This window comes from Lissotriton helveticus, chromosome 9, assembly GCF_964261635.1.
Source record: "Lissotriton helveticus chromosome 9, aLisHel1.1, whole genome shotgun sequence".
In the NCBI taxonomy this organism is placed as follows: domain Eukaryota; kingdom Metazoa; phylum Chordata; class Amphibia; order Caudata; family Salamandridae; genus Lissotriton; species Lissotriton helveticus.
Window position 1 is genome coordinate 367,326,302 of NC_136070.1, and position 15,917 is coordinate 367,342,218.

Genomic DNA, 15,917 nt, shown 5'->3' on the forward strand with positions numbered 1-15,917 from the left:
GCTCCGCCTTTGTCAGCAGGTTTGATAGTCAATTCTTTTGTCGGCTGATAATGATTTCAGTGCCAGATGTTCAACTTTCGGCAGGTTACAGAACACTCTGTTATTTCTCCAAAAGGCTTTCGACCTTCTCAATGGCTTGTTTGAAGGCAAGAACCTGAGGCGCATCAAGTGGGTAGGCGGATTAAAGGTGGACTTACACTTAAGCCCAGTGTTGGTGTCCCTCCCGTCTTGTGAAGGTTCTTCCTTGTCAGCAAAAAAGAAATGCAATCTGACCTTTCTAAGAAACTTAGCCAGCTCAAGGCGAGTCTCAAAATGGTCATTCTGGTGTGTGGGAACGAATCCAAGTCCCTTGTTGAGCGCCTTTTCTTCCGCTGGAGTCAAAACATGTTTACTAAGGTTGATTACGAGTCCGGATCCACACTGCTCTGCGCTTGTTCCTTGTTCTTGGCAGTCGTACTCCTCAGGTTCCTCGTTGCAGTTGAAGTTGACGGTGGACTGTAGTGCACCTGGGGTTGGGACTGCCCTCTCTTCCTGCCTCGGGACCTGCCCCGGCCATGCCCTAAAAAAGGCTGGCCTGTAAAGTTGCCTTGAAAGTTTGGCTGGAAATTTGACGGAAAATTTGGCGCACACGGGCCCATAGGTTGGTGGTAAGGAGCTGGTTGTGGAGGAAAAAAGGGGGGAACACCGCCGAATTGCCAAAGATTTCGGTGGCCACCACTGTTGTTGCTGATTCTGATGATTCCCTCTCCAGCTATTATGTAAGTTTTTCTTGCCGCGACTCTGCCGCGTGTAGTCAAACCCATTTTACGACCAATCGAGTTAAAGTCAGGAGGGACATAGGACTCACTAGTATAGGGATATACTTTCTCAAATTTGAATTTGTCAAGATCTTTCCTGAACTTCTCCATTTTGACTGATAGTGTATATTCTTTGTATTCCCTATTGTTTTTATTGGTTTCGTCCTGAGGCCGCCTTCTTATATATTGAACACCCAGTAATGCCCTATTTCTATGCCTTGCCTAAGGTACACAAAGAACAGAGGCCGCCGCCTGGCCGCCCGATTATCTCAGGCATAGGGTCGGTTTTGGAGCCTCTATCAACCTTTGTTGGTCATTTTTTGCGTCCCATGGTACAGGAAATGCCCACTTACTTAAAAGATACCACTGACGTATTACGCCTACTACCAGACATGGAATTTGATGCCACCAGTGATCTCCTTGTCTCATTTGATGTTGAGGCGTTATACACCTCCATCCCACAAGATGAAACATTGGAAGTTATTCATTCATTGCTAGACGCCAGAAACTTGGACAGTATCACACCGGTCCATTTTATTATGGCTTGTGCCACACTAGCGATGAAACAAAATGTTTTTAGATTCGAGGAAACCATATATTTGCAGGTATCTGGCACCAGCATGGGGAGCGTTTATGCCCCCAGCCTAGCAAATCTATACGTTCATTCTTTTGAGCAAGAACACATCCTTACTGACAGCAACCCCTACATTGAGAATCTCAAGACCTGGAAGAGATACATCAATGATGTGTTGGTCGTGTGGCGAGGCTCAAGTGAGAGATGTCTCGAGTTCCTCCATTGGCTGAATAGCAGGAATGCTTTTCTACGGTTTACTATTGAAATAGGGGATGAGAGTCTGGCCTTCCTTGATTTGAAAATTGTAGCCACCCCTGATGGCTTACAGTCTGAACTGTACAGAAAATCAATGTCAAGGAACTCATTACTGATGTTTGACAGTCACCACCCTAGATCCCTAAAGGAAAACCTGCCCTTTGGACAGTTCCTTCGTGTGCAAAGGAATTGTTCCACTGTTCAAAGTTTCAAAAAGCATTCTACCACACTATGCAACCAATTGATCTCACGTAAATACCCACCAAAACTGGTACGACGTTCAATGAAACGAGCCAGCAACAACAACCGACTGGCACTACTCGAACCATCAACACCAAAACCACCACTTGAAAGACTCACATTTGTGCACACCTTTGGGACTCTTTCTAATAAGATCCAGAAATTGGTCAAAAGACACTGGCCCATCCTCCATTCTGGGCATACATCAATCCAAACCCCCCTCTTTTCTTTCAAGAGAGGTCCTAATTTGAGAGACAGGATGGTCCATACAAGACCCCGAGAGGAGCAACCCAGGATCCTGGGCTCCCTCTGGGACCTTCCCCCAGTTATTGGACACCACCCCTGTGGTTCGTGCCAGGCGTGCCCGCAAACTAAGAAGACAGTATAAATTGACATAGGCACATCTAGACCTTGGAGGCAGACTAAATTCACGAACTGCAATAGTGAACGACTGGTGTACTTGATAACATGTCCCCGCGGGCTGAAATACGTAGGGATGACCACCCGCAAAATACGAGTGAGGATATCTGAACACAAGAGCACAATTAGGTGCAAAAGCCAGGCCACTAAGCTAACTACACATTTTTTAGAGGCACGCCATCCCTCCACTGCGTTTCAGTGAACTGTTCTGGAACAACCATTCATTCCTGCACACATAACAGATGTGACGAAATTTCTCCTATTGAAAGAGCAGAACGAGGGTCCTGAAGCTTAACACTCACCACAGGGGGCTTAATGATGAGATTCCTTGGTCTTCTCTCTAAAAACCTACAATTCTCTTTTTCCCCAGACCTCTGTAGTTTATTTATGGTACTCTACAGTTGTTTGTTATGAAGAGGAGGATGCACTTTATCGGCACTGTCAGTCATCGTTGCCATGTTGTGCCCAACAACACGTAGCTTCTGAGATAGAATTATTGAAAGGGAATTTTCAACATTAAAATCCGTTTTTAATTTTTGAACAATGCATGCAGACTGATACCTTCCTGTCTTGCATCTATATCTCTTTCGAAAGCATGCAGCTGACCACCTCAGTGGAAAACATGAGCTTGTTCGTGTCTCATGTTTACAAACCTGGGTGCTCTGGTGCCTCGGAACGAGCAACCACCAATAGCCGCTGCCGATACACGCTTGCAGCTCGGCCGACCAATCAGCAACCAGACTGGCGAGTCACATGGTCCGCTCAGCCAGTCTGGGTGAGCCTCTTAAACAACTGCGGCTTGAGACACCAGTACCTCCCCAGTCGGTTCAGATGCCGGCTTAGAAGTACCGACGGAGAGGTAAGCCCGCTATGGCTGTTATTATACTTTATATACGCAGTGACAGACTGGGTCTCCTGGATGTTTCTGCTAGTCTGATTCTAATGTCCATATTAGGGACCTGCCTGCTCGTTCTCTCTAAATCAACAGCACATCTTGTGCTTCTTTAAACAGAGCGGCTAACCTATTTGACATTTCGAGCTTAGACCTTTGCTCACATGCTGCTGAGATGTATGCAAACTAATCCCCTACCAGCGGTCGAGCACCTACGAGGCACTACCCTGTATAGGAGCTTGTAGGTATGAAATGAGGCATTTTTCCGTTTTTACAAAAACGGATGTGTGAGCAGATAACTGACTAATATACATGCCAATTAACGCAATGCATGGCGTGTTCTGTTCACCTTTCTATGAAAGGAAGGAGAGTCAATTTTTATTAGTTTCGGTTGTGAATGTGTCACTATGTGTATGTAGGTTTGGTATAAAGAGTGGCATGTTTTCATTCTTGTCTACTTGCCCCAATATAGAACGGTGCTTCACTCTACTTCTGAGCCACTGCCAGGTGGGGTGAGGTCTTCACTTCTTACAAGTTTGGTAAGATTTATATATTTTTCCTTCACGTGGAATATAATTGTATATCCCTGAATGTCAAAACGGGACACTACGTTAATGAGTGACAATGTCAGCATGATGGCTTGGTTACACTAAGGTTCATGAGCAACAACCTAGTGATGTTTGTGTGTTGATATGTGTTTTAAAAACCTTTTGGCACTTAACTTCTTTTTTCTGACTTTTTTCAGTGAAATACATGACCTGTAAGAATAGACAAGACTCGTCACCTAGAAACCTCAGGTGATCTCTGTACTTGTCTGTATATCTGGCTTCTTACTTTCACTTTTCACTTATACCTTATTTTGGCTTTGCAGTAGCAATATTTGTTGTTGGGTCCTGAAGAAAGCAAGGACAACTATGTCCCTCATTGCTGAAACATGTCGACCTGGTACCACATCTAGACAGCTAATTTTCAAACTGTCTTGACACATTTTTAACATTGGCAGAGCGAGTATCACCTGAATAAAAATTGTTCATTACTCCCTCATCCAATTTTAAATGCACTTTTCTATATATTTTTTTGTATTCATTTTCTTTTTTGCACTGCATTTCATTGGTCACCTCACGTTTTACCACTCACCTGTACAGAGGAATGGGAAGACCATACTACCTTCTATTTCAGCTAAAGGGACCATTCACCATCTTGGTCACCTTTTCTCTGAGAATAGTACATCTGGGTAGATGGTCCAAAAGGAATCCCAAATGATGAAGGGCGGTTCCGAGTGGTGACTGATGGGTATCTTTGACCATCTGCCAGGGTGTCATTGATTACCATCATTCTCAGTCAGTTAGAAAGTTTTCTGTGCCTAGTGGTGACTTACACCATTAACTCACTTTATCTATAGACCCTCTGGTACTCTTATGTTGTTGTATACGGTTAGGGAATGTTCCCAGAGCTTGGTCTTTAAATATTCCCTTGGGTCCCCTATCTGATCGTTGTGTTGTTGTTGTTACAAGGGTTTCCCCTTCCCAGTTAGCACCATACCATAATTTGTTCTAACCTTTTACACAACAACGTCAATAGTCATGTTGTTATTTGTTAGTAGAAGTGAGAGAGCGATAGTAAGAGTGAGAAAGCTTGATAGTTAGTTAGTGAAATGCAATTAGTAAATCTGAGCGAGATTTAGATAGTGAGGTAGTTAGTGAGATAGAATATGTTAGTTGAGGGAGAGCAAGAGTTAGTTAGTCAGAATCCTGTGAGACACACAAAGAGTTTTAAACTGGATTCGCTTTTCGACAGGCAACCAATGTAATTTAGGAAGAACATGAGAAACAGAACAGATTAGTATATAGACCTACTTTAGCAACTGTCCCGCAAACTGTCATTAGTTTTTTAAGCTTGCTTCTTTGATCGCATTTATTGGCAATACTGGAGGTGCTGGTGGCTGCTACATTTTTTCTGCCTCTTTCACTATGAATTCTGATCTTGCCATTGCCGGAAATTCTGTAATTTTGGTTTGCTTTGTTATAATAATAGTATTATTTTTAATAATAAAGTTACGAATTAGTAAACCATTTATTTCCTTTGTTTGCGTGTAGAATTCTTAGTTGTAACAAGTTGCTTTGGTTTTCCCTGTAGTATCTGCTAACGCCATATGATACAGAACTGTGTTGTCTTATCTAGCTGTTTTACAGCATGTTTTTGATGAACATTTTACCACATTTACTTTGATTGGTTTTTGATCATTTTTGTTGTCTTCTGTTGGGTTGTTGATAATTTCTTGAAAAGTGAGCATCAGAAATGAGAAAAAGACTTAGTTCTATATCAAATTGATACCCATAATGCTTTGTGATAAATATAATAGCATTCTTTTGTTCCATAGCTTTGTAATACTTCATTTGTGTATATGTGATCTAATAATGATTGGTAGTTTGTTATGTAAGTGTTAATAAGCTGTTTGCATTGTAAATGTTTTTCCATAAATTGTTGGAATAGTGTACTTTTTGGACAGTTTGTTTTTAAATCTTTGTTAAAATCTCCCATGATTATATATTTATAATTTGGGTAGAATTGGGTTCTGGTTTATATTGTTTCTAATAGTGTCTGTATTAATATATGTGGTGGTTTGTATAATATTACAACTAGGTAGTTGTTGTTATTATTAATATGCAATGTAAAATGTATAATTTTGTTGTGTTTCATAAATAGGTAGAATGAAAAGCTCTTTTTTGTAGTAAATTAAAATACCATGGTTTGTTTGTTCGTTATGGTATTTATCAAATATTATATGCTGATATTGCTCTATATAATATATAATCCACATTTGTTTTGTAAAACGCACAATCACCCTTAAGGGTCTCTAGGCGCTGGGGCCATCAGGAAGATTAAGCAAGCTATTGCCCAGAGTCACATGGTGCTGGGCTAATCTGCTGCTGGGGCCGGGGATCGAACCATGATCCCCAGATTCCGGAGTCAGTCGCCCCAGCCGCGGCGCCACACCTCTTCCCTAAATCTTTATAAAAGTCATTTCGTAGTGCTTTTGTAGTTGTGTTTATTTCTGTTAAACCGACAATTTCAGTTTTCATAAGGTTTCTATCTGATGTTAGTGATTTGAAATGCTTTGTGAACGTATATATTGTCTGATAATATTTAAATGTGTGTTGTATGTTCCTATTTGTGGTACTAATATTTCTAACAGCATATATGTTATTGATCCTTGCATTTCTTCTTCTACTACTTCTTCTTCTACTTTGCGATGTATTATTATTTTCTGTTCGTTAAAGTTTTGAATGTATATGTTCAATAAGGATTTCGCTCTGCTTAAAGCTACATAATGTAAGTGAAGTATTTTACTATTATTAAAGTGTATATAAAGTGGTTCAATAGTTTCACCTTGTGTTATATGTATAGTTCTTGCAGATGCTTGGCGTAATGGCAATTGTTTGCGTATAATAGTTATAAATGTTTTTGTGTATTGGAAATGTCGCAATATAGGATGTATTGGTGTCCATGTTTATGAAATATGTGATTGAGATAAGTGTTTGCTTTGTTGCCTTGTAATTTTCCCAACTGTTTTATTATCAAATGCAACTCAAACGATGAATGGTGTAGTGTTAATATTTCCGACTAACTCGACTATACCTGAAGCTCCATTAGTTAACCCATCATTACAAGTTAAATCATAGCATAGTTTTAAAGCTATGTGTACTGTGTAGGCAAGTCCCATATTTTTTGTTGGATCTTTTGGTAACTTGTTAAATATTGTTTCTTTTACATTTTCTACTAGATCTGAACTGACAGTATCTTTTGCTATTGTAGTGTAAACTGGATATTTTTGGCTATGTTGTAATAATGTTTTATTGTTAATATCATTTACTTCATTGTTAGTTGACATTATGTATAGGATAGTTTTGATAATACTGTTATCTTGATGTTTGTCTTGCTGCTTTATGTCTAAATTAACTTTGCATGTATGTTTTCCCTCGTAATCTGTTTAGTAATTCAGCATATTCCTTCCAACCATAGAAATCTCATAAATTATTAGCACTTTTACATGCATTAGTTGACTTTGCAGAGCTGTCCTGTGTTAATGAGTTAGTGGTTTATAATTTAAACTTTGCGACACAGGTATTTTGATAGTGCTATGCAGTGTTCTCCCTTTAATATTATGTGCTGCTTTTCCGGTTGGAGCAGTAAGTAAGATATAGATGTTGTCTGGATTTTCACCTGCTTTGGTATTGTAATAACGTAGTAATGTTTGATAAAGTGCAGTAACGAGAAAGCTTTTTCCAACTCCTGCACCACCAGTGCAAAATGTATAGCATGGTGTTTCTTTAGTTTTTAGTCAGTGTCAATGATGGTAAACAAAGTTTAGTTATTCCTCTGTTAAATTATCCATAATATCATAGTATTTATCATCTGGGAAAATAGAATTTGTTATGCTTTCTTCTTCAATTATGCTTCTAATAACTAAATCTAATGACCAGTCATATATAATCTGCTCTTCATTATTGTGTACTTTAGTGTGTGCTATATTAGATGGTAATATTAGCGGTGATGTAGGAGGGGTGATTAGTATTTGATTGTTACTATCATCACTAAGTTCTGTAATAATTCATAATTTTTATTATATTTATTATAATGCTCATCTAAAATGTCCTTACCTTGCATATATCTTCCATAGTAAGTACTGGTATTTAAAATATGTTGCTTTCTTTCCTCCATGGATAGTGAAGCATTAACAATTCTCTATAATAATATTCAGAGTGTGTTTTTGTTAAACCTGCAATAGTGTATCATTTTTCTACTAGTGCGTTTTGTTAAGTTATAGTTTATGTCTATGTGTATATTTTCTTCCTCTAGGTTAATGGTGTTTATTTCCAGGTCTTCCTCATCTGACCTATAACAATTGGTTTCTGCAAGTAAATTCTCACTGTCATTTTTCTTTTTTTGTTTTGGGATTATAATTATAAGTTGAGGCATAATCAGCTAATGTACATTGTTCTAAACCTTTTGGGCATTTGCAATATTTCACTATAATATTTTCACATTGAATATTAGTTTAAGTATCTGGTAATGACTGGATAGTATCTACATCTTTGATTAAATAAGTCCTTTTTTCAGGAGGGCCAGTATTAATAAATACAAATGATCTTGACATTTTCCATAATGGAATCTGAAGAATGGGGTAAGCTGCTTCCCGAGCACTTATTTCGGTACAGTTTAAGAATTTATTTCCAATATGTGTAAGTTGTTCTCTTACATTAGTATTGTATTTTACTTCTTTTGCGGCTTGTGCAATAATTTTGCTTATTCCTCTTTGTGATTTACTGATATAGGAAATTATGTAGACAGCATAAGCATCTAATATAAACTGTAAGTCTATGTTCGCTCTCCAAGCTTCTAAAATAATGGAAATATAGTTATTAATAAAGCATTCTGCTGGTGTTCTCTTTAAAAAAAATGTTGTTTTTTCTATCATTGATTGTATACCTGTAATATATTCCTTATAATATAACTGTATTACTTGTAAAAATTGTGCAAAATCTAGAGTATTAAGATCTGGAGTATGCATCACTTCGCGGCGGGATGCCTGGCTTTCACCTTGTGGATACCCTGCCGGGGTATCTCACAGGGGAATACCAGGACGGGTTCCCTAAGCAAGCGCCTTGATACCTTCGGGTGATACGTGCGCTATATAAGTTGCAATACATACATACATACATACATGAATAGATTTAATGTTTTCTTGTAACTGTTAATCAGTTTCATCGCGAGGTAACGATTCTAATATTAGAGTGTGTGGCGTTGGGTATTTAGGAAATTGAGATTTGCATGTTCATTTGTTTTTTCTCCTGCAAGTCTTTGTGTATGCATGCCTTTGTAGCGGTATTAAAGGCTCTAATTGTGGTTCTTGGGACGTACTACATGTGATATATGTATTAATAAAGTGTATTACTTCTTCTATCTTTGATACCTCATATTGTGGTGCATTTTCAATCCATAATGATGCATGTATATGTGGGGATCCTCTTTGCTGAAATTCTACCCTGTAAAGTCAATTAATTTCCCAATGGGATTATTTTTATGCATTAAAACGCAATTAAATAATTTCCTAACTTGATAGTCAAAATGCCTTGCACATGTAATTGCATCTTCTTGAATTAATTTGCAATTTGTTTCCCAAGGCATATTTTGAAACTCTTCTTCTGTGCATTCTTTTAGTTTTTTTAAAGTCGTAATAGTATATTCATTAAATGGTGCCATTTTGTTTCTGCTGCAGATAAAGTGAGGAAAAATGTGGGTATTCCAAGTTGCCTTATCATAGCAAACAGATCTTTTTTGCAATTTTCCGAATATGTTGGGGAACTGCGTATAGTTTTTAGTATTTTGTATCCTTCGTTGTACTGTAAGACATTTTCTAAATTACATTTAATGTCGTTTGCAGTAATACATTTTCCATTGGTGCCATTTTTCCTTAACAAAATGTTAATTTGACCTTGGATATGTTTTATGTGCAATTTTTTTAGTTTAACCAAAATATTTGTGATAGATTTTGCTACTCTTCTATCACAGCTTCTTAGTTCCCATTGACATATAGAACTATAATGTACAGGTAAGTGTCTTTCATTATTGTTAAGTCTTCGTCCGCTTGAATAAATAGTTGAAAAAGCTAAAAACTCAGAATCTTTGTCTTCATCTAAACCTCTGGGTGTATTATGTTAGACAGGTGCTAAACTTAAGATATTAACACTTTCAGTGGTAATAGTTTGATTTGCTAACATGGTATCTATATTCCCTGCTTCTATGTTGTCTGAATCATCTGATGATTCCTTTGTTTCAAATGTTTTACTGCTATAGATTATTTTTGGTGAAATATACTCCCAATCAGGATTAACAGTGACTCCATATTGTTTGTAGATGTCACTATGTCACTATTTGTTGCTAGCCATACTGCTGCTCTTTTTACTTTATTTGGCCTAACATTTTCAAAATGTGTATAGGATTTATAAGCTAACTTTCTTTTTAATTTAATAGGGATTGTCATGTTGTCATTAATTTGCCTTGGTAAAAGTGTAACTGTTGTCATAACACTTACAGGTACATTCACAACAGCACTTGATAAAGATTTCTGAAATCCACGTGGTAATGTTCGGATTTGCAGAAAGGGAATTCTTAGAGAAACTAACCTTTCTTCCAAATTATGCAAATGTAATTGCACTGGTATATCTGGAAACTTCATTCCATTTTTAAAAGAAGATGGTGGTCTTTTACATTTACCAATGTGCTTATAGCAAGTGTTACATATATAGCTTGATTTGGTAGGGCTAATAACACATTGCATAAATGTGGTATTTGTGGAAAAAGCACGTGTACTTTTTAAAGATTGTTTATGCCATAATTGATTGCAAACTGTACAAATATACTCAGGCCCATGAAGTATTTCTTTGTGAAAATCCAAGTGTATATTATGTGTTTGTTTTTGTATACTAATATTAAATGTATTGTATGTATTGGGTTCTATACATTGCCTTTTGTTTAATGTTATCCCTTCTGTTATAGAATTAGTGTATGTTCTTTTTTTATGTTTGACAACATGCTAATTTGTAAATTACTAAATTGGTTTGTATGTTGATTTGTTTGTGCTATTGATAATGCATTTAATGGTAGGCTTAAACCATTAATGTTATTGCCACCATGCTTTATATGTGTTTTGTGTCTAGTTGTAGTAGGAGGCATAACTGTTTTGCTAATTATATTTATAGATACTTGTGTTTTATGTACATATAGGCTTATTAGAGCTTTGAATACTGCCATTTTTATGTTTTTATGGACTGCACATTGGAGAGATTTTCCCTGTACTGTATTTAAATGAATTGTAGTTAATTCAAATAGAACAGTGGTTCCCAAACTTTTGACTCCTGAGGACCCCCACTGAATCACTACTGGAAGCCGGGGACCCCCAAGCAATTTGTACAATTTAAATTTCTTTTTAAAAACGCCTTTTGAAGCAGAGGCAATTTCAAGAGGGAGACAGCCTGAATTGGGTCTATTGGCATGGACATGTATGCATACAGTAGTGTATTATTTAGTGGTACCCAAGGGCTTGTGGAAAGTGAGCAATCAGACACCTGCACGAAAATCCTACTGTTGATCCTGGCTGCATCTATTTTTACCTGCCTGTCAAGTAACGGTAACCTATACACATGTGCCTCTCAACGTGTTATTGATTTTATTGTATTGCCTGTAATTTCATTGTTATGTCTGTGACTGCTGTTGTCTGTCTTCCTCTGCTGCCTGTACGTGGTCCGTGCCTCTGTTCCCCTCGTTGTCCCTGTGCTCTCTCTGCCCGGTCTTTCCTTGTGTACCCCTCGCTGCCCCGTGTCTCTGCCTGGTTTTCCCTTCTGTTCCCCTCGCTGCCCCCGTGCCTCTCTGCCCATTTTGCCTTCTGTTCTTAGCTGCCCCTATATTTCTGTATTCTGTATTTTGGCCTCTGTGCCATTCATTTTGTGCCCGTCCGCCCTCTGTGCCACTCGTTTTGCCTCGTTTTTGTGCCCCTTTTGCCTTCTGTTCCACTCTTTTTACCCTCATTTCTTGTGCCTCTCTGCTCTTTGTACCACTCGTTTTTTGTGCCTTTCTGCCCTCTATTCCACTCATTTTCCCTCGTTTTTTGTGCCCTTCTGCCCTCTGTTCCATTCGTTTTTTGTAGTTTTCTGCCCTCTGTTCCACTTGTTTTCCCCTCCTTTTGTGTGCCCTTCTGCCCTCTGTTCCACTCATTTTTTTGTGCCCTTCAGCCCTCTGTTCCACTCGTTTTTTGAGACTTTCTGCCCTCTGTTCCACTCGTTTTTTGTGCCTTTCTGCCCTCTGTTCCACTTCGTTTTCCCCTCGTTTTTTGTGCCCTTCTGCCCTCTGTTTCATTCGTTTTTTTTGTGCCCTTCTGCCTTCTCTGCCACTTGTTTTTTCCTTGTTTTTGTGCCCCTTTTGCCTTCTGTTCCGCTCGTTTCCCCAGCCGCTGTGCCCCCTGCGGCCCCGGCCTGCCCACTGCCTATTCGCTGCCCCCGCCTCCCGATCGTATTGTTGTGGTTTTGCCGCCCCTGCGCCAACATTCACAGCTCTTGTGTGCTGTGAGGACGCATGGGCGTTTCATTTTTCACTACGACAGGCACCCTAGTCCTGCAGACCCCCTGGGAATGTTTCACGGACCCCTGGGGGTCCGCGGACCACAGTTTGGGAAACGCTGAAATAGAACAAATTTCTCATTTGTAAGTTTTAGACTGTTAGCTAGTTGGAAAACATATTCCATAAGTCCTTCAAAGGTTGGTATTTGCATAGTAATGCATGTCCTGTTTGGGTGAGGCATCCCTTTATCTCAGCTATGCGAATTAAATACAAAGTATGATTGTGTATTCAAACATATGGAAATGACATATGCATTCATACAAACTATGATGCATGAATGATGATTAACAGTTAAATTTAAAGCAGTTTTAATATCTGGATATTGTGGGTCAAATCAATGTAGAATGTAACCATAATAAGTTTTTTAGCACAAGCGAATAGATTCTGTTATTGTGCTGTATATATTTCGGTAAGTCATCTGGATGCATAAGTAACTCTCTATTAATGGAATGCATTTCTGTATATAAAGCATCTCCTAAGTCCTTAATATAATGTAAATCATTTGAATCCCAAGAAATAACTGTTTTATAGAAATTATGTATAATTGCAAAAGTACTATTTGGTAGGCATTGTTTCCCTTGAGAATTGCTATTAAATCTTTTATAGCCCTAATGATAACTAGCTTGTATGATGTTATTCATAGGGTATGTATATGTTTTAATGTATTAGTTGGTATATAGTGTATTAATGTATATGTTATGTTGTGAGATAGATGTGTATTTCTAGTGGATGTGCTAATGTTTTTTTGTTTAGGTAAATTAAATTGTTCTTACCTTGTTTTTTGTTTGGAGTTTTTCTTGAATGAATGAATCTGTATGGAAGTAAAGACAAGTGACATTATAATGTTACTTGGCTGTAAATATAAAATATAGCAGCATTTGAAAAGGGGTAGAGGGGTGGAAGAGGGGTAGTAGAGGGGTAGTAGAGGGGCAGTAGAGGGGTAGAAGGGTAGTAGAGGGTAAAGGGGTAGAGGGATTCAGGGATAGAAGAGGTGTAGAGGGATAGTAGAAGGGTAGAGGGGTAGTAGTGGGGCAGAGGGGTAGAAGTGTAGAAGGGTAGTAGATGGGTAGAAGGGTAGTAGATGGGTCGAGTAGGTTTAGTGGGGTAGAAGAGGTGTAGTAGATGTTTAGAGGGGTAGTACAGGGGTATTGGGGTATTAGAGGGGTAGTGGGGAAGGAGAGGGGTAGTAAAGGGGTAGTGGGGTAGTAAAGGGGTAGTGGGGTAGAAGGTTAGAGGGGTAGGAAAGGGGTAGTGGGGTAGAAGGTTAGAGGGGTAGTAGAGGGGTAATAGAGGGGTAGTTGAGATGTAGTTGAGGAGGGGTCGAGGTGAAGAGGGGTAACTGGGTAGAGGGTTAGAGGGGTGGAAGAGGTGTAGAGAGTTGGTAGAGAGGTAAAGGGGTAGAGGGGGAGAAGAGGAGGAGAGGGTTTGAGGGGTATAAGAGTGATAGTAGAGAGGTGGTAGAGGGGTATAAGGGTAGAAGAGGGTTAGAGGGGTAGTAGAGGGTTAGAGGGGTATTAGCGGGGTAGAGGGGTATAGGGGTAGAAGAGTAGAAGAGGGGTAGAGGGATTAAGGGGTAGAAGAGGGGTAGTAGAGGTTTAAAGGGGTAGAGGGATTAAGGGGTAAGAGAGGGGTAGTAGAGGTGTAAAGGGGTAGAGGTGTTGTAGAGGGGTAGTGGAGTAGAGGGATAAAAAAGGGGTAGAAGAGGGGTAGTAGAGGTCTAGAAGAGGTGTAGAAGGGTATAGTGGTAAAGGGATATTAGAGGGGGAGAAGAGGGGGAGAAGAGTAGAAGAGTAGTAGAGAGGTAGAAGAGGAGTAGAATGGTGGAGGGGTAGATGGGTAGAAGGGTAGAGGATTCTAGGTGTAGAAGAGGGTTAGAGGGGTAGTAGAGGGGTAAATTGGTAGTAGAGGGGTAGAGGGTTAGAAGAGTAGAAGAGGGGTAGAGGGATTGTGGGGTAGAAGAGTGGTAGTGAAGGGGTAGTGCAGGGGTAGTAGAGGGGTGGGAAAGGGATGGTAGAGGGGTAGATGGGTAGAAGGGTAGAGGGTTATAGGGGCAGAAGATGGTTAGAGGGGTAGTAGAGGGATAGTAGAGGGGTATTAGAGGGGTAGAGGGGTAAAGGGGTAGAATAGTAGAAGAGGGGTAGAGGGATTAAGGGGTAGAAGGGGGTAGTAGCGGTTTAGAGCAGTGGAGGGGTATTACAGGGGTAGTAGAGAGGTAGTGGGGTAGAAGAGGGGTAGAGGGGTAGTGGGTAGATATTTAGAGGGGTAGAAGAGGGGTAGTGGGATACAGGGGTAGTAGTGGGGTAGAGGGGTAGTAGAGGGGTAGAGGCATAGAGAGTTAGCAGATGGGTAGAGGGGTAGAAGGGTAGAAGAGGGGTAGTGGGGTAATAGAGGGGTAGAAGAGGGGTACTGGGTTAGAGGGGTAGAAGGGTATAAGAGGGTAGTAGAGGGTTTGAAGAGATGTAGAAGGGCAGAGGGGTAGTAAAGGGGTAGAAGAGTGGTAGAATGGTAGAGGGGTAGTAGAGGGGTAGAAGAGGTGTAGACTGTTAGAGGGGTAGATGTGTCATAGAGGGTTAGTGGGGTAGAAGGGTAGAGGGGTCGTAGAGGTATAGAAGAGGGGTAGTGGGGTAGAAGAGGGGTATAGGGATAGAAGAGGGGTAGAGGAGTAGAAGAGACATGTTGTAAACAGTGTAAACTTGTTTTAATTTAAGATAGTCCCTTGTGTTGAAATGTAGTCATCTTTTATAAGTATAAAGGCTGTTGCTTAAAAACTACAGGGTTTGTGCAAGACATTACTAATACTGACTAGTAACAGTACAGTAACTCGATTAATCCCTTCCATGCTGGTGACGAACCCCAGCCGTCACGCTCCACAGTGCTCGTGTGCGGATGACGGCTGGGGTTCGTCACGGCACGCCCTGTTCGTGCGGCTGCCGCACACGGGGGGAATCGCGGCCGCACGGAAGGGGTTAAAAGCTACAATTTGTAAACAGTAGGTATGAACAGTCCTATATTATTAGCCAACCATGAGGATTTAAGTTTTTAGAACGTGGTTGCAGGGAGTCATAAATGCTGCTTTGTACTTTCAGCCAGAGGCGCACGCTCATATTTAAAATACATTTCTGATGCTGCAGCATCAACCTACTTTAACCCCTCCCATGCTCAATGCGGAACCGTTCCGTCACGAGCCTCAGGTGGGCTGTACTGGTGACGGAACGGTTCCGTCACGGCCCGCTCGCCGCGCCTGCGCGGCGCGGCGCGAATTTCGCGCCTGCGCTGACGTTCTAATGGGCGGGCGGCTCCGTGACTGAACCGTTCCGTCACAAGCACAGCTCACCCGAGAGCAATGACGGAGCGGTTCCGTCACGAGCACGGGACCGCCGCGCGGCCCCGCCTCCCCCTTAGCGCTGCGGCGGAATAGCCGCCGCAGCGAAGGAGTTAAAGTGGCTCTTTGTGCATATACATCACTGGCTGGAAAGCACAAAGAAAACGTGCTGCTGCAGCATTACAAATGCATTTAAACATTAGCGCGTTCTGTTAGTCACTGGTTTAAATTAAGCACATA